Source organism: Astatotilapia calliptera, chromosome 3 (genome assembly GCF_964374335.1).
Source record: "Astatotilapia calliptera chromosome 3, fAstCal68.1, whole genome shotgun sequence".
In the NCBI taxonomy this organism is placed as follows: Eukaryota; Metazoa; Chordata; class Actinopteri; order Cichliformes; family Cichlidae; genus Astatotilapia; species Astatotilapia calliptera.
This window is the reverse complement of record NC_137424.1, coordinates 23,101,818-23,114,145: the sequence shown is the minus strand read 5'-3', so window position 1 is coordinate 23,114,145 and position 12,328 is coordinate 23,101,818. Positions and strand designations below refer to the sequence as shown.

Here is a 12,328-nt window from a genome sequence, read left to right as displayed (position 1 = left end):
CACCACACCAGGGCCTGTGGCTGCTGGCTGAGGCCACCTACACCACACCAGGGCCTTAGTTGCTATTGAGGCCAATTACACCACACCAGGGTCTGTGGCTCTTGCTCAGGCCACTTACACCACACCAGGGCCTGTGGCTGCTGGCTGAGGCCACTTACACCACACCAGGGCATTAGTTGCTATTGAGGCCACTTACACCACACCAGGGCCAGTGGCTGCTGGCTGAGGCCACCTACACCACACCAGGGCATTAGTTGCTATTGAGGCCAATTACACCACACCAGGGTCTGTGGCTCTTGCTCAGGCCACTTACACCACACCAGGGCCTGTGGCACTGGCTGAGGCCACTTACACCACACCAGGGCCTGTGGCTCTGGCTGAGGCCACTTACACCACACCAGGGCCTGTGGCTGCTGGCTGAGGCCACTTACACCACACCAGGGCCTGTGGCTGCTGGCTGAGGCCACTTACACCACACCAGTGCCTGTGGCTTCTGGCTGAGGCCACTTACACCACACCAGGGCCTGTGGCTCTTGCTCAGGCCACTCACATCACACCAGGCCCTGCGCTTCTGGCCGAGGCCATCTTCACCAAACCAGGCCCTGTGCTGCTAGCTGTGGCCATGTACAACACACCAGGCCCTGTGCTGGTTCCTGAGGCCATCTTCAACAATCCAGGGCCTGTGCTGTTAGATAAATGCTAAACTGAGCCTTTGGGTTAGGGTATTATGCAAACATGCAGGTATGGTTAAAGGATTGTCTTCGTAACTTCAGGTACTTGCCACCTAATCAGTTGAATCCATAAATTGAGACATTGTGCTGGGGCCAGCAGCTTACGGCCATACCACCCTGAGCACGCCCGACCTCGTCTGATCTCGGAAGCTAAGCAGGGCTGGGCTTGGTTAGTACTTGGATGGGAGACTACCTGGGAATACCTGGTGCTGTAAGCCTTTCATTTTCATGTCATTGAACCGCTTTTGATCCAGAGAAGGGGTGTATTAAAAGACCAAAAGCAGCTGCCCATTAATGAGGGCACATTAACGACATTGCTTTTGGCTGTTTTCCAATGTCTTGTGCTGCTAGCTGATGCCACCTACACCACACCAGGGCCTGAGTGACCGGCTGGGGCCACTTACACCACATCAGGGCCTGTGGCTGCTGGCTGAGGCCACTTACACCACACCAGGGCCTGTGGCTGCTGGCTGAGGCCACTTACACCACACCAGAGCATTAGTTGCTATTGAGACCAATTACACCACACCAGGGTCTGTGGCTCTTGCTCAGGCCACTTACACCACACCAGGGCCTGTGGCACTGGCTGAGGCCACTTACACCACACCAGGGCCTGTGGCTGCTGGCTGAGGCCACCTACACCACACCAGGGCCTTAGTTGCTATTGAGGCCACTTACACCACACCAGGGCCTGTGGCAGTGGCTGAGGCCACTTACACCACACCAGGGCCTGTGGCTGCTGGCTGAGGCCACTTACACCACACCAGGGCATTAGTTGCTATTGAGGCCACTTACACCACACCAGGGCCTGTGGCTGCTGGCTGAGGCCACCTACACCACACCAGGGCATTAGTTGCTATTGAGGCCAATTACACCACACCATGGTCTGTGGCACTGGCTGAGGCCACTTACAGCACACCAGGGCCTGTGGCACTGGCTGAGGCCACTTACACCACACCAGGGCCTGTGGCTGCTGGCTGAGGCCACTTACACCACACCAGGGCATTAGTTGCTATTGAGGCCCCTTACACCACACCAGGGCCTGTGGCACTGGCTGAGGCCACTTACACCACACAAGGGCCTGTGGCTGCTGGCTGAGGCCACTTACACCACACCAGGGCCTGTGGCTGCTGGCTGAGGCCACTTACACCACACCAGGGCCTGTGGCTGCTGGCTGAGGCCACTTACACCACACCAGGGACTGTGGCTGCTGGCTGAGGCCACTTACACCACACCAGTGCCTGTGGCTTCTGGCTGAGGCCACTTACACCACACCAGGGCCTGTGGCTCTTGCTCAGGCCACTCACATCACACCAGGCCCTGCGCTTCTGGCCGAGGCCATCTTCACCAAACCAGGCCCTGTGCTGCTAGCTGTGGCCATGTACAACACACCAGGCCCTGTGCTGGTTCCTGAGGCCATCTTCAACAATCCAGGGCCTGTGCTGTTAGATAAATGCTAAACTGAGCCTTTGGGTTAGGGTATTATGCAAACATGCAGGTATGGTTAAAGGATTGTCTTCGTAACTTCAGGTACTTGCCACCTAATCAGTTGAATCCATAAATTGAGACATTGTGCTGGGGCCAGCAGCTTACGGCCATACAACCCTGAGCACGCCCGACCTCGTCTGATCTCGGAAGCTAAGCAGGGCTGGGCTTGTTTAGTACTTGGATGGGAGACTGCCTGGGAATACCTGGTGCTGTAAGCCTTTCTTTTTCATGTCATTGAACCGCTTTTGATCCAGAGAAGGGGTGTATTAAAAGACCAAAAGCAGCTGCCCATTAATGAGGGCACATTAACGACATTGCTTTTGGCTGTTTTCCAATGTCTTGTGCTGCTAGCTGATGCCACCTACACCACACCAGGGCCTGAGTGACCGGCTGGGGCCACTTACACCACATCAGGGCCTGTGGCTGCTGGCTGAGGCCACTTACACCACACCAGGGCCTGTGGCTGCTGGCTGAGGCCACTTACACCACATCAGGGCATTAGTTGCTATTGAGGCCAATTACACCACACCAGGGTCTGTGGCTCTTGCTCAGGCCACTTACACCACATCAGGGCCTGTGGCACTGGCTGAGGCCACTTACACCACACCAGGGCCTGTGGCTGCTGGCTGAGGCCACCTACACCACACCAGGGCATTAGTTGCTATTGAGGCCAATTACACCACACCAGGGTCTGTGACTCTTGCTCAGGCCACTTACACCACACTAGGGCCTGTGGCACTGGCTGAGGCCACTTACACCACACCAGGGCCTGTGGCTGCTGGCTGAGGCCACTTACACCACACCAGGGCCTGTGGCTGCTGGCTGAGGTCACTTACACCACACCAGTGCCTGTGGCTGCTGGCTGAGGGCACTTACACCACACCAGTGCCTGTGGCACTGGCTGAGGCCACTTACACCACACCAGGGCCTGTGGCTGCTGGCTGAGGCCACTTACACCACACCAGGGCCTGTGGCTGCTGGCTGAGGTCACTTACACCACACCAGTGCCTGTGGCTGCTGGCTGAGGGCACTTACACCACACCAGTGCCTGTGGCTTCTGGCTGAGGCCACTTACACCACACCAGGGCCTGTGGCTGCTGGCTGAGGCCACTTACACCACACCAGGGCCTGTGGCTGCTGGCTGAGGGCACTTACACCACACCAGTGCCTGTGGCTGCTGGCTGAGGCCACTTACACCACACCAGGGCATTAGTTGCTATTGAGGCCCCTTACACCACACCAGGGCCTGTGGCACTGGCTGAGGCCACTTACACCACACCAGGGCCTGTGGCTGCTGGCTGAGGCCACCTACACCACACCAGGGCATTAGTTGCTATTGAGGCCAATTACACCACACCAGGGTCTGTGACTCTTGCTCAGGCCACTTACACCACACCAGGGCCTTTGGCACTGGCTGAGGCCACTTACACCACACCAGGGCCTTTGGCACTGGCTGAGGCCACTTACACCACACCAGGGCCTGTGGCTGCTGGCTGAGGCCACTTACACCACACCAGGGCCTGTGGCTGCTGGCTGAGGTCACTTACACCACACCAGGGCCTGTGGCTGCTGGCTGAGGGCACTTACACCACACCAGTGCCTGTGGCTTCTGGCTGAGGCCACTTACACCACACCAGGGCCTGTGGCAGCTGGCTCAGGCCACTTACACCACACCAGGGCCTGTGGCTGCTGGCTGAGGCCACTTACACCACACCAGGGCCTGTGGCTGCTGGCTGAGGCCACTTACACCACACCAGTGCCTGTGGCTGCTGGCTGAGGCCACTTACACCACACCAGGGCATTAGTTGCTATTGAGGCCCCTTACACCACACCAGGGCCTGTGGCACTGGCTGAGGCCACTTACACCACACCAGGGCCTGTGGCTGCTGGCTGAGGCCACTTACACCTCACCAGGGCATTAGTTGCTATTGAGGCCAATTACACCACACCAGGGTCTGTGGCTCTTGCTCAGGCCACCTACACCACACCAGGGCCTGTGGCACTGGCTGAGGCCACTTACACCACACCAGGGCCTGTGGCTCTGGCTGAGGCCACTTACACCACACCAGGGCCTGTGGCTGCTGGCTGAGGCCATTTACACCACACCAGGGCCTGTGGCTGCTGGCTGAGGCCACTTACACCACACCAGGGCCTGTGGCTGCTGGCTGAGGCCACTTACACCACACCAGGGCCTGTGGCTCTTGCTCAGGCCACTCACATCACACCAGGCCCTGCGCTTCTGGCCGAGGCCATCTTCACCAAACCAGGCCCTGTGCTGCTAGCTGTGGCCATGTACAACACACCAGGGCCTGTGCTGTTAGATAAATGCTAAACTGAGCCTTTGGGTTAGGGTATTATGCAAACATGCAGGTATGGTTAAAGGATTGTCTTCGTAACTTCAGGTACTTGCCACCTAATCAGTTGAATCCATAAATTGAGACATTGTGCTGGGGCCAGCAGCTTACGGCCATACCACCCTGAGCACGCCCGACCTCGTCTGATCTCGGAAGCTAAGCAGGGCTGGGCTTGGTTAGTACTTGGATGGGAGACTGCCTGGGAATACCTGGTGCTGTAAGCCTTTCATTTTCATGTCATTGAACCGCTTTTGATCCAGAGAAGGGGTGTATTAAAAGACCAAAAGCAGCTGCCCATTAATGAGGGCACATTAAGGACATTGCTTTTGGCTGTTTTCCAATGTCTTGTGCTGCTAGCTGATGCCACCTACACCACACCAGGGCCTGAGTGACCGGCTGGGGCCACTTACACCACATCAGGGCCTGTGGCTGCTGGCTGAGGCCACTTACACCACACCAGGGCCTGTGGCTGCTGGCTGAGGCCACTTACACCACACCAGGGCCTGTGGCTGCTGGCTGAGGCCACTTACACCACACCAGGGCATTAGTTGCTATTGAGGCCACTTACACCACACCAGGGCCTGTGGCTGCTGGCTGAGGCCACCTACACCACACCAGGGCATTAGTTGCTATTGAGGCCAATTACACCACACCAGGGTCTGTGGCTCTTGCTCAGGCCACTTACACCACACCAGGGCCTGTGGCACTGGCTGAGGCCACTTACACCACACCAGGGCCTGTGGCTCTGGCTGAGGCCACTTACACCACACCAGGGCCTGTGGCACTGGCTGAGGCCACTTACACCACACCAGGGCCTGTGGCTGCTGGCTGAGGCCACTTACACCACACCAGGGCCTGTGGCACTGGCTGAGGCCACTTACACCACACCAGGGCCTTAGTTGCTATTGAGGCCACTTACACCACACCAGGGCCTGTGGCAGTGGCTGAGGCCACTTACACCACACCAGGGCCTGTGGCTGCTGGCTGAGGCCACTTACACCACACCAGGGCATTAGTTGCTATTGAGGCCACTTACACCACACCAGGGCCTGTGGCTGCTGGCTGAGGCCACCTACACCACACCAGGGCATTAGTTGCTATTGAGGCCAATTACACCACACCAGGGTCTGTGGCACTGGCTGAGGCCACTTACACCACACCAGGGCCTGTGGCACTGGCTGAGGCCACTTACACCACACCAGGGCCTGTGGCTGCTGGCTGAGGCCACTTACACCACACCAGGGCCTGTGGCTGCTGGCTGAGGCCACTTACACCACACCAGGGCCTGTGGCTGCTGGCTGAGGCCACTTACACCACACCAGGGCATTAGTTGCTATTGAGGCCCCTTACACCACACCAGGGCCTGTGGCACTGGCTGAGGCCACTTACACCACACCAGGGCCTGTGGCTGCTGGCTGAGGCCACCTACACCACACCAGGGCATTAGTTGCTATTGAGGCCAATTACACCACACCAGGGTCTGTGACTCTTGCTCAGGCCACTTACACCACACCAGGGCCTGTGGCACTGGCTGAGGCCACTTACACCACACCAGGGCCTGTGGCTGCTGGCTGAGGCCACTTACACCACACCAGGGCCTGTGGCTGCTGGCTGAGGTCACTTACACCACACCAGGGCCTGTGGCTGCTGGCTGAGGGCACTTACACCACACCAGTGCCTGTGGCTTCTGGCTGAGGCCACTTACACCACACCAGTGCCTGTGGCTTCTGGCTCAGGCCACTTACACCACACCAGGGCCTGTGGCTGCTGGCTGAGGCCACTTACACCACACCAGGGCCTGTGGCTGCTGGCTGAGGCCACTTACACCACACCAGTGCCTGTGGCTGCTGGCTGAGGCCACTTACACCACACCAGGGCATTAGTTGCTATTGAGGCCCCTTACACCACACCAGGGCCTGTGGCACTGGCTGAGGCCACTTACACCACACCAGGGCCTGTGGCTGCTGGCTGAGGCCACCTACACCTCACCAGGGCATTAGTTGCTATTGAGGCCAGTTACACCACACCAGGGTCTGTGGCTCTTGCTCAGGCCACTTACACCACACCAGGGCCTGTGGCACTGGCTGAGGCCACTTACACCACACCAGGGCCTGTGGCACTGGCTGAGGCCACTTACACCACACCAGGGCCTGTGGCTCTGGCTGAGGCCACTTACACCACACCAGGGCCTGTGGCTGCTGGCTGAGGCCACTTAAACCACACCAGGGCCTGTGGCTGCTTGCTGAGGCCACTTACACCACACCAGTGCCTGTGGCTTCTGGCTGAGGCCATCTTCACCAAACCAGGCCCTGTGCTGCTAGCTGTGGCCATGTACAACACACCAGGCCCTGTGCTGGTTCCTGAGGCCATCTTCAACAATCCAGGGCCTGTGCTGTTAGATAAATGCTAAACTGAGCCTTTGGGTTAGGGTATTATGCAAACATGCAGGTATGGTTAAAGGATTGTCTTCGTAACTTCAGGTACTTGCCACCTAATCAGTTGAATCCATAAATTGAGACATTGTGCTGGGGCCAGCAGCTTACGGCCATACCACCCTGAGCACGCCCGACCTCGTCTGATCTTGGAAGCTAAGCAGGGCTGGGCTTGGTTAGTACTTGGATGGGAGACTGCCTGGGAATACCTGGTGCTGTAAGCCTTTCATTTTCATGTCATTGAACCGCTTTTGATCCAGAGAAGGGGTGTATTAAAAGACCAAAAGCAGCTGCCCATTAATGAGGGCACATTAACGACATTGCTTTTGGCTGTTTTCCAATGTCTTGTGCTGCTAGCTGATGCCACCTACACCACACCAGGGCCTGAGTGACCGGCTGGGGCCACTTACACCACATCAGGGCCTGTGGCTGCTGGCTGAGGCCACTTACACCACACCAGGGCCTGTGGCTGCTGGCTGAGGCCACTTACACCACACCAGGGCCTGTGGCTGCTGGCTGAGGCCACCTACACCACACCAGGGTCTTAGTTGCTATTGAGGCCAATTACACCACACCAGGGTCTGTGGCTCTTGCTCAGGCCACTTACACCACACCAGGGCCTGTGGCTGCTGGCTGAGGCCACTTACACCACACCAGGGCATTAGTTGCTATTGAGGCCACTTACACCACACCAGGGCCTGTGGCTGCTGGCTGAGGCCACCTACACCACACCAGGGCATTAGTTGCTATTGAGGCCAATTACACCACACCAGGGTCTTTGGCTCTTGCTCAGGCCACTTACACCACACCAGGGCCTGTGGCACTGGCTGAGGCCACTTACACCACACCAGGGCCTGTGGCTCTGGCTGAGGCCACTTACACCACACCAGGGCCTGTGGCTGCTGGCTGAGGCCACTTACACCACACCAGGGCCTGTGGCTGCTGGCTGAGGCCACTTACACCACACCAGGGCCTGTGGCTGCTGGCTGAGGCCACTTACACCACACCAGTGCCTGTGGCTTCTGGCTCAGGCCACTCACATCACACCAGGCCCTGCGCTTCTGGCCGAGGCCATTTTCACCAAACCAGGCCCTGTGCTGCTAGCTGTGGCCATGTACAACACACCAGGCCCTGTGCTGGTTCCTGAGGCCATCTTCAACAATCCAGGGCCTGTGCTGTTAGATAAATGCTAAACTGAGCCTTTGGGTTAGGGTATTATGCAAACATGCAGGTATGGTTAAAGGATTGTCTTCGTAACTTCAGGTACTTGCCACCTAATCAGTTGAATCCATAAATTGAGACATTGTGCTGGGGCCAGCAGCTTACGGCCATACCACCCTGAGCACGCCCGACCTCGTCTGATCTCGGAAGCTAAGCAGGGCTGGGCTTGGTTAGTACTTGGATGGGAGACTACCTGGGAATACCTGGTGCTGTAAGCCTTTCATTTTCATGTCATTGAACAGCTTTTGATCCAGAGAAGGGGTGTATTAAAAGACCAAAAGCAGCTGCCCATTAATGAGGGCACATTAACGACATTGCTTTTGGCTGTTTTCCAATGTCTTGTGCTGCTAGCTGATGCCACCTACACCACACCAGGGCCTGAGTGACCGGCTGGGGCCACTTACACCACATCAGGGCCTGTGGCTGCTGGCTGAGGCCACTTACACCACACCAGGGCCTGTGGCTGCTGGCTGAGGCCACTTACACCACACCAGGGCATTAGTTGCTATTGAGGCCAATTACACCACACCAGGGTCTGTGGCTCTTGCTCAGGCCACTTACACCACACCATGGCCTGTGGCACTGGCTGAGGCCACTTACACCACACCAGGGCCTGTGGCTGTTGGCTGAGGCCACCTACACCACACCAGGGCATTAGTTGCTATTGAGGCCAATTACACCACACCAGCGTCTGTGACTCTTGCTCAGGCCACTTACACCACACCAGGGCCTGTGGCACTGGCTGAGGCCACTTACACCACACCAGGGCCTGTGGCTGCTGGCTGAGGCCACTTACACCACACCAGGGCATGTGGCTGCTGGCTGAGGTCACTTACACCACACCAGTGCCTGTGGCTGCTGGCTGAGGGCACTTACACCACACCAGTGCCTGTGGCTTCTGGCTGAGGCCACTTACACCACACCAGGGCCTGTGGCTGCTGGCTGAGGCCACTTACACCACACCAGGGCCTGTGGCTGCTGGCTGAGGTCACTTACACCACACCAGTGCCTGTGGCTGCTGGCTGAGGGCACTTACACCACACCAGTGCCTGTGGCTTCTGGCTGAGGCCACTTACACCACACCAGGGCCTGTGGCTCTTGCTCAGGCCACTTACACCACACCAGGGCCTGTGGCACTGGCTGAGGCCACTTACACCACACCAGGGCCTGTGGCTGCTGGCTGAGGCCACCTACACCACACCAGGGCATTAGTTGCTATTGAGGCCAATTACACCACACCAGGGTCTGTGACTCTTGCTCAGGCCACTTACACCACACCAGGGCCTGTGGCACTGGCTGAGGCCACTTACACCACACCAGGGCCTGTGGCTGCTGGCTGAGGCCACTTACACCACACCAGGGCCTTTGGCTGCTGGCTGAGGTCACTTACACCACACCAGGGCGTGTGGCTGCTGGCTGAGGGCACTTACACCACACCAGTGCCTGTGGCTTCTGGCTGAGGCCACTTACACCACACTACGGCCTGTGGCAGCTGGCTCAGGCCACTTACACCACACCAGGGCCTGTGGCTGCTGGCTGAGGCCACTTACACCACACCAGGGCCTGTGGCTGCTGGCTGAGGCCACTTACACCACACCAGTGCCTGTGGCTGGTGGCTGAGGCCACTTACACCACACCAGGGCATTAGTTGCTATTGAGGCCCCTTACACCACACCAGGGCCTGTGGCACTGGCTGAGGCCACTTACACCACACCAGGGCCTGTGGCTGCTGGCTGAGGCCACCTACACCACACCAGGGCATTAGTTGCTATTGAGGCCAATTACACCACACCAGGGTCTGTGGCTCTTGCTCAGGCCACTTACACCACACCAGGGCCTGTGGCACTGGCTGAGGCCACTTACACCACACCATGGCCTGTGGCTCTGGCTGAGGCCACTTACACCACACCAGGGCCTGTGGCTGCTGGCTGAGGCCATTTACACCACACCAGGGCCTGTGGCTGCTGGCTGAGGCCACTTTCACCACACCAGGGACTGTGGCTGCTGGCTGAGGCCACTTACACCACACCAGTGCCTGTGGCTTCTGGCTGAGGCCACTTACACCACACCAGGGCCTGTGGCTCTTGCTCAGGCCACTTACACCACACCAGGGCCTGTGGCTGCTGGCTGAGGCCACTTACACCACACCAGGGCCTGTGGCTGCTGGCTGAGGCCACTTACACCACACCAGGGCCTGTGGCTGCTGGCTGAGGTCACTTACACCACACCAGTGCCTGTGGCTGCTGGCTGAGGGCACTTACACCACACCAGTGCCTGTGGCTTTTGGCTGAGGCCACTTACACCACACCAGGGCCTGTGGCTGCTGGCTGGGGCCACTTACACCACATCAGGGCCTGTGGCTGCTGGCTGAGGCCACTTACACCACACCAGTGCCTGTGGCTTCTGGCTGAGGCCACTTACACCACACCAGGGCATTAGTTGCTATTGAGGCCAATTACACCACACCAGGGTCTGTGGCTCTTGCTCAGGCCACTTACACCACATCAGGGCCTGTGGCACTGGCTGAGGCCACTTACACCACACCAGGGCCTGTGGCTGCTGGCTGAGGCCACCTACACCACACCAGGGCATTAGTTGCTATTGAGGCCAATTACACCACACCAGGGTCTGTGACTCTTGCTCAGGCCACTTACACCACACTAGGGCCTGTGGCACTGGCTGAGGCCACTTACACCACACCAGGGCCTGTGGCTGCTGGCTGAGGCCACTTACACCACACCAGGGCCTGTGGCTGCTGGCTGAGGTCACTTACACCACACCAGTGCCTGTGGCTGCTGGCTGAGGGCACTTACACCACACCAGTGCCTGTGGCTTCTGGCTGAGGCCACTTACACCACACCAGGGCCTGTGGCTCTTGCTGAGGCCACTTACACCACACCAGGGCCTGTGGCTGCTGGCTGAGGCCACTTACACCACACCAGGGCCTGTGGCTGCTGGCTGAGGGCACTTACACCACACCAGTGCCTGTGGCTGCTGGCTGAGGCCACTTACACCACACCAGGGCATTAGTTGCTATTGAGGCCCCTTACACCACACCAGGGCCTGTGGCACTGGCTGAGGCCACTTACACCACACCAGGGCCTGTGGCTGCTGGCTGAGGCCACCTACACCACACCAGGGCATTAGTTGCTATTGAGGCCAATTACACCACACCAGGGTCTGTGACTCTTGCTCAGGCCACTTACACCACACCAGGGCCTGTGGCACTGGCTGAGGCCACTTACACCACACCAGGGCCTGTGGCTGCTGGCTGAGGCCACTTACACCACACCAGGGCCTGTGGCTGCTGGCTGAGGTCACTTACACCACACCAGGGCCTGTGGCTGCTGGCTGAGGGCACTTACACAACACCAGTACCTGTGGCTTCTGGCTGAGGCCACTTACACCACACCAGGGCCTGTGGCAGCTGGCTCAGGCCACTTACACCACACCAGGGCCTGTGGCTGCTGGCTGAGGCCACTTACACCACACCAGGGCCTGTGGCTGCTGGCTGAGGCCACTTACACCACACCAGTGCCTGTGGCTGCTGGCTGAGGCCACTTACACCACACCAGGGCATTAGTTGCTATTGAGGCCCCTTACACCACACCAGGGCCTGTGGCACTGGCTGAGGCCACTTACACCACACCAGGGCCTGTGGCTGCTGGCTGAGGCCACCTACACCTCACCAGGGCATTAGTTGCTATTGAGGCCAATTACACCACACCAGGGCCTGTGGCACTGGCTGAGGCCACTTACACCACACCAGGGCCTGTGGCTCTGGCTGAGGCCACTTACACCACACCAGGGCCTGTGGCTGCTGGCTGAGGCCATTTACACCACACCAGGGCCTGTGGCTGCTGGCTGAGGCCACTTACACCACACCAGGGCCTGTGGCTGCTGGCTGAGGCCACTTACACCACACCAGTGCCTGTGGCTTCTGGCTGAGGCCACTTACACCACACCAGGGCCTGTGGCTCTTGCTCAGGCCACTCACATCACACCAGGCCCTGCGCTTCTGGCCGAGGCCATCTTCACCAAACCAGGCCCTGTGCTGCTAGCTGTGGCCATGTACAACACACCAGGGCCTGTGCTGTTAGAT

At 58.7% G+C, this 12,328-nt stretch overlaps 5 non-coding genes across 5 annotated transcripts; all 5 read left to right on the top strand.

The window, feature by feature from the left end:
• Positions 1-830: 830 nt before the first annotated feature.
• LOC145427613 (5S ribosomal RNA) lies at positions 831-949 on the top strand. The gene has a single exon (XR_013908155.1). It is a non-coding gene; the product is annotated as a 5S ribosomal RNA (ribosomal RNA).
• A 1,369-nt stretch (positions 950-2,318) lies between these two features.
• Positions 2,319-2,437, top strand: LOC145427257 (5S ribosomal RNA). Its single transcript, XR_013907989.1, has one exon. It is a non-coding gene; the product is annotated as a 5S ribosomal RNA (ribosomal RNA).
• Positions 2,438-4,678: 2,241 nt separating this feature from the next.
• On the top strand, positions 4,679-4,797 carry LOC145426396 (5S ribosomal RNA). The gene has a single exon (XR_013907106.1). It is a non-coding gene; the product is annotated as a 5S ribosomal RNA (ribosomal RNA).
• Positions 4,798-7,110: 2,313 nt separating this feature from the next.
• LOC145426941 (5S ribosomal RNA) lies at positions 7,111-7,229 on the top strand. The gene has a single exon (XR_013907662.1). It is a non-coding gene; the product is annotated as a 5S ribosomal RNA (ribosomal RNA).
• A 1,096-nt stretch (positions 7,230-8,325) lies between these two features.
• Positions 8,326-8,444, top strand: LOC145427612 (5S ribosomal RNA). Its single transcript, XR_013908154.1, has one exon. It is a non-coding gene; the product is annotated as a 5S ribosomal RNA (ribosomal RNA).
• Positions 8,445-12,328: the final 3,884 nt, after the last annotated feature.